The sequence below is a fragment of the Palaemon carinicauda genome, chromosome 8 (assembly GCF_036898095.1).
Source record: "Palaemon carinicauda isolate YSFRI2023 chromosome 8, ASM3689809v2, whole genome shotgun sequence".
Lineage (NCBI taxonomy): Eukaryota > Metazoa > Arthropoda > Malacostraca > Decapoda > Palaemonidae > Palaemon > Palaemon carinicauda.
The window spans coordinates 47,844,625-47,852,708 of record NC_090732.1 but is presented as its reverse complement, the minus strand read 5'-3'; positions in this window follow the sequence as shown (position 1 = coordinate 47,852,708).

Genomic DNA, 8,084 nt, shown 5'->3' with positions numbered 1-8,084 from the left:
CACTTTTAAAGCTTGCGTCCTCTCTTAGTTGACTTTAGTTTTTTCTCTAATCGGCCTTACGAATATTAGTATTAAACCGAATAGAAATTTTGTGTGCATTACTGGGCGTAATTTTTCAGGTCTTTTGTGTCTTTCTTTTTTCCGGGAATTAGTATAATAATAAAAATTTTCCAGCATATAGGTATAGAGCATTCTTGCAGATATTTTGTGTAAAGCTCACTGAGTTTAACTTTTATGAGATCTCCATTTATTACTAAATCAAATGCTAGGATATATTCGATAGCGGCTTTACCCGTTTTCATCCCTTTTAATGTTTTCTTTACTTCTACTATCACGTTTGGTACTGGCTCAGATGTTTCATTATTTCTATTGGCGAAGTTATTTCTTATATTACTATTGTATAGAAATTTATAGAAATATTCTGCAATTTTTATCCCCCTCTCTTGATAATATTTCTATTTCCCTACTTTAAAATAAATACCTGATCATGACCTTTCCACTGACTTTTTTTTTTTTTTTTTTTTTTTAATTACCTTGATGATTCTTCCGTTGTCTAGTGTTTCCTCAATTTTTGTCTGACTGTGTTTATGAATATAACAGGTTTTTGGTTTGTTTATTCTTTTGATTCGTAGAGCTAATTTTATTTTACCTTCTTTTCCGATACTTTCTTTATTAGGTTTTAGGTGTTTTCTGATTTTGTTCAAGACCTCTTCCACTTATATCTTGGGCTGATTTCATTGCAAATTTTGTTACCTTACTTTTTTATATATTCTTTAATTACTTTCATTTTATTATATAGCTGGGAGTACCAATTTTGTATTGCTCTACTAAGCTTGTCAGATTTTTGTCTTATTACAAAAGTGTTTATTTCCTATCCTCTATTTCTTTTTTCTTTTATCGAGACAAATATTACTTCTCACCCTTTTATGGACGTTTTTCCATAAGTTGTTTATTTAATTAAGTTTTACTTTTTCACTGTGAATAGAATCTATTTTGTATTTTGTTTCTCCATTTGGGCTGCTACGTCTCCATTTTCTATTTAATTTTATAAATAGGGGTGTATATTATTTTTAGATTATTACTTTCAGAAAATAGGACATGCATACCTCTTCTGTCATTTCTTGTGCCTACACCAAATCTATCTACTGTTGAATCTCCTCTCTTCTTTTGACATACTTTAGTATTGAAATAACCCAAAACAACTGTAAATTGAATCTTAGGTTTCTTTTTCGGAGGTATTTGCAGAGGTTATATAAATATATTTCTTCCTCTGTATGAGTTTGATAATCTATCCCACAATTATATCACTGGTACTATAAAATTCTAAAGAAAAACCACTTAATTTACTTTGTTTCTTCATGTTCTCTGAGGCAAATTGTAATACCATATTTTAAATCTAAAGAGGATTCCCCAGTTCTTCTAATTTCCCACAGTACTGTTATATCTTAATATGTTTGTTTCATTTGTTCTAATAGCATAGCAAGATCTTCCCTAGACACGGTAATACCATTGTACGTTGAGATGTTCAGTTTTCAAGGGTTGCCCGTTCCTGTCGAGAGATTTATAGCTCCCTGTGCAGTGGGACGTCTGTGTTTTGGTCTTTCTATGCCAGTCTATACCTGCAAATGTTCTTAGCTCATTAATTTATCCTCTTCTCTTTCTCCCTGTGTTTACCCCGTACAATCTCTAAGGACACATTCTGTTAGTCTTTTTGTACTTTTATTTTTTGTTATTCTCATTAAATGTCCTGCCCATGACCATTTCTTTTTCTTACTTATTAGGATATCCTCTACTTTAGTTTACTCCCGTATCCATGATGCCCTTTTTATTCTTTTGGTTTTATTCGCATATTTATTTTTTTCAGCTGTAACTAGCTTATATTCTAATACTTTAGTATGGATCTGAGTTTCTGATGTAAAAGGTGATACTAGAAGGACCACCTGATTAAATACTTTTCTTTTAAGAAAAACTGGCATTTTACACATCATAAGCTCTTTTTGTTTACCAAAAGCAATTCATCTACCTGGGGAAATGCTTACTGTTAGTCCTAAGTGTACATACTGAATAACTATCTCTAGAGGTTCGTCCATAACACTAATTTGTTGTCTCTTTGCATTCTCATTGAATATAATTTTTTGTCTCTACATAAACAAGTTAAGATTTCCAGATGACATAGAAAAGAATACTGTAAAATTTGAATAGAGAATACATACTGTGTTTATATATATATATATATATATATATATATATATATATATATATATATATATATATATATATATATAATATATATATATATATATATATATATATATATATATATATATATATATATTTATATGTATATATATATATATATATATATATATATATATATATATATATGTATATATATATACATATATATATGTATATATATAAATTTATTTTTATATACATATATATAATCATATATAAATGCGTGTACATATATATAAAGATATATATAAATATATATATATATATATATATATATATATATATATATATATATATATATATATATATATATATTTATATATATATATGAATATATATATATATACATATATATATATATATATATATATATATATATATATATATATATATATATATATATATATATATATATATATGTATATATATATATATATATATATGCATATATTCATATATACATGCGTGTGTCTTTTTGTATGTAACTAAACGTGTGTGATTGCTATATATATATACACACACACACATATATATATATATATATATATATATATATATATATATATATATATATATATATATATATATATATATATATGTGTGTGTGTGTGTCTATATATATAAATGTATTTATATATACATATATATAATTATATATAAATGCTTGTACATATATATAAAGATATACACACACACGCATACACACACACACACACACACACACACACACACACATATATATATATATATATATATATATATATATATATATATATATATATATATATATATATATATATATATATATGGGTGTGTGTGTTTATAGATATATATATATATATATATATATATATATATATATATATATATATATATATATATATATATATATATATATATATATATATATATATAAAACATCGTGTTCAAACAGAAATAAATTTCTACCTCATAGTTGGGATCAAACGCTGGCCCCTTCTAATGAAAGGCAATTTCGAAACCAACCATGCCACGAGAGGCCATTAAAAGAAATCGGAACCTAACACTAGTCAGCTGTTAAGGATTTACCTAGCGAGACATCAGTCTCTTACCAGCGAGTTTTACCCGACTTCCTGGCCCACCACGTGACACAATTGGTAGTAATTTATTCAAATTACCCCTAATGAATCAATATGGATAAATATCAACACAACATTGTGTTCAAATAGAAATAAATTTCTACCTCATACTTGGGATCGAACGCTGGCCCCTTCTAATGAAAGGCCAGGTCGAAACCAACCATGCCATGAAAGGCCATTAAAAGAAATCGGAACCTAACGCTACCCAGCTGTAAAGGATTCACCTGGCGAGACATCAGTCTCTTACCAGTGAGTTTTACCCGACTTCCCGGCCCACCACGTGAGGTATGAAGTAGAAATTTAGTTCTATTTGAACACGATGTTGTGTTGATATTTATCCATATTGACTCAATATGGGTAATTTGAATAAATTACTACCAATTGTGTCACGTGGTGGGTCGGGAAGTCAGGTAAAACTCACAGGTAAGAGACTGATGTCTCGCCAGGTAAATCCTTAACAGCTGGGTAGCGTTAGGTTCCGATTCCTTTTAATGGCCTCTCGTGGCATGGTTGGTTTCGACCTGGCCTTTCATTAGAAGGGGCCAGCGTTCGATCCCAAGTATGAGGTAGAAATTTATTTCTATTTGGCCACGATGTTTGTTGATATTTATTCATATTGACTCATTAGGGGTGATTTGAATAAATTACTACCAATTGTGTCACGTGGTGGGCCGGGATGTCGGGTAAAACTCACTGGTAAGAGACTGATGTCTCGCCAGGTAAATCCTTAACAGCTGGGTAGCGTTAGGTTCTGATTTCTTTTAATGGCCTCTCGTGGCATGATTGGTTTCGACCTGGCCTTTCATTAGAAGGGACTAGCGTTCGATCCCAAGTATGAGGTAGAATTTTATTTCTAATTGATCACGATGTTGTGTTGATATTTATCCATATTGACTCATTAGGGGTAATTTGAATAAATTACTACCAGTTGTGTCACGTGGTGGGCCGGGAAGTCGGGTAAAACTCGCTGGTAAGAGACTGATGTCTCGCCAGGTAAATCCTTAACAGCTGGGTAGCGTTAGGTTCCGATTTCTTTTAATGGCCTCTCGTGGCATGGTTGGTTTCGACCTGGCCTTTCATTAGAAGGGGTCAGTGTTCGATCCCAAGTATGAGGTAGAAATTTATTTCTATTTGAACACGATGTTGTGTTGATATTTATCCATATTGACTCATTAGGGGTAATTTGAATAAATTACTACCAATTGTGTCACGTGGTGGGCCGGGAAGTCGGGTAAAACTCGCTGGTAAGAGACTGATGTCTCGCCAAGTAAATCTTTAACAGATGGGTAGCGTTAGGTTCCGATTTCTTTTAATGGCCTCTCGTGGCATGGTTTGTTTCCACCTGGCCTTTCATTAGAAGGGGCCAGCGTTCGATCGCAAGTATGAGGTAGAAATTTATTTCTGTTTGAACACGATGTTTTATACATATATATATATATATATATATATATATATATATATATATATTTATATATATATACATATATATATATATCTATATATATATATATATATATATATATATATATATATATATATATATATATATATATATATATATATATATATATATATACGTGCGTGTGTTTTTATGTATGTAACTAAACGTGTGTGATTGCTGTATATATACACACACACACACATATATATATATATATATATATATATATATATATATATATATATATATATATATATATATATATATATATATATGTATATATATATATATATATATATATATATATATATATATATATATATATATATATATATATATATATATATATTGTGTGTGTGTGTGTGTGTGTATATATATATAAATTTATTTATATATACATATATATAATTATATATAAATGCTTGTACATATATATAAAGATATACACACACACACACACACACACACATATATATATATATATATATATATATATATATATATATATATATATATATATATATATATATATATATATATATATATATATATATATATATGGGCGTGTGTGTTATATATATATATATATATATATATATATATATATATATATATATATATATATATATATATATATATATATATATATACATAATATATATATATATATATATATATATATATATATATATATATATATATATATGTATAAAACATCTTGTTCGATCAGAAATAAATTTCTAATGAAAGGCCAGGTCGAAACCAACCATGCCACGAGAGGCCATTAAAAAAAATCAGAACCTAACACTAGTCAGCTGTTGGGGATTTACCTGGCGAGACATCAGTGTCCTACCCATATTGAGTCAATATGGATAAATATCAACACAACATCGTGTTCAAATAGAACTAAATTTCTACTTCATACCTCATGTGGTGGGCCGGGAAGTCGGGTAAAACTCACTGGTAAGAGACTGATGTCTCGCCAGGTGAATCCTTTACAGGTAGGTAGCTTTAGGTTCCAATTCCTTTTAATGGCCTTTCATGGCATGGTTGGTTTCGACCTGGCCTTTCACTAGAAGGGGCCAGCGTTCGATCCCAAGTATGAGGTAGAAATTTATTTCTATTTGAACACGATGTTGTGTTGATATTTATTCATATTGACTCATTAGGGGTAATTTGAATAAATTACTACCAATTTTGTCACTTGGTTGGCCAGGACGTCGGGTAAAACTCGCTGGTAAGAGACTGATGTCTCACCAAGTAAATCCTTAACAGCTGACTAGTGTTAGGTTCTTATTTCTTTTAATGGCCTCTCATGGCATGGTTGGTTTCGACCTGGCCTTTCATTAGAAGGGGCCAGCGTTCGATCCCAAGTATGAGGTAGAAATTTATATATATATATATATATATATATATATATATATATATATATATATATATATATATATATATATATATTCATGTATATATATATATATATATATATATATATATATATATATATATATATATATATATATATATATATATGCGTGTGTATATATATACTAAGAATACTATAGAGAACTGCAAAGTGTAATAGATGAGATCCAAGAGAGGGATATGAAAGCTGTAATTGGTGACTTCAATGCTGAAGTTGGAAGTAATAATGAAGGTATAGAGAACGTGATGGTTGTTGAGGGTCTCGGAGAATGTGCAAATGAAAATCAAGTGCCTTTAATAAGAGTCTGTACAACAGACACTCTTGTCATTTGATGTACTCTTTTCCAGCACGAGGACATCCGCATATATACATAGACTTCACAAATGTGAAAATTACAAAAAAATGAAATAGATCACATGGCCATTCATAAAGAAAGGAGGACTCTGAGAAACCTAAAAAGCTATATAGGTGGAGATATTAGTAGTGATTACCAGTTCGTTATGGCCACACTGAAATTCACCAAACGCACCCAACATAAATGTAAATAAAATGCCTTGGATGGATACAAGCAAGCTTTTGGAAGATGAGCATAGAGAAACATTTACAATTGAGTATAGGAATCGATTTGCAGTATTAAAGACTTTGAGAGTGAAGGAGCACACAATTAATATAGAATGGTCTTATATTAAGAATATATATCAGTCAGTTGATAGCGAAGTTTTGCGACATGTAGTTACAAAGAGAATACCATGGATATCAAATGATACTTGGGATACTATAAAAAAAAAAGGAGACAAAGACAGAAATGAATTGCTGACAGTCCACGAGGAAGTAATGAAAATTACAAGGTAGAGATACTTAACTATCGATAGTGAAGTCGAAAGAAAGGCCAGGAATAAGTGAAGAGAATATTCACACAAGAATGCAAATGAGGGTGAGAAAGCTATGAATACAGGGAATGGCTCTGGGGTAAGAATCACATATAGAATTAATAACTAAATCTCTATGGGGCAAAGAAGAAAAATAAATTTACCCATCAAAAAGAGAGATGAGTCTGTTATAACACCAGAGAATGTAGATAGGCAACGTTTGATGGAACACTTTACTGAACCAATAAATAGGAGATTCGAAGGGAATAATTTTATTATTATACCTAAAGCTGATGAATATATCCATATAGACAATCTCTCAAAACAACGATTTAAGGTAAAAAAACTCTTAGATCCATATTCTTGTGGGCAATATCTCAAAACGTAAGATTACAGAAAAAACTCAATTATTACTAGCATATTCAGGAAGCCAATCTTTCAAATAACCAGACTTCAGGTAAAATGAAATGCTCAACTCTCACTACCCTATTCACTCAGGTAATTTCTCAAAAAATAAAACTAGAGAAAAAAATCCAACTCTCACTACCCCATTCAAAAAGCCTGTCTTTCAAAACACAATGCTGTAGAGGGAAACAAACAACCAACTGTAACTACTACACTGATACAGGTATTCTATCAGAATGCTAGGCTCTAAAAACCTAAACTATCACACTCACATTCGTACAGGCAGTCTCTCAAAACACAGCTCTGGGTAAATTAGAAATCAAATGGCATTATTACATTCATACGGACAATCTTTATACAAGCATGGTTCTAGAGAAAATAAAAAAATTTAACTTTCACTACCACAACCATACAGCTTATTTGTAAAAACACAAGCCTTTAGAACTAAAAAAAAAAAATACTTATTTCTTAATTACACATCTTCCAAAAGGTAAGGCTCTAGATAAAAAAAAAAAAAAAAAAACTCAATCTTCACTACTACACTTATACAACTGAGCAATCACTACCCTATTCATAAAGGTAAACTCTCA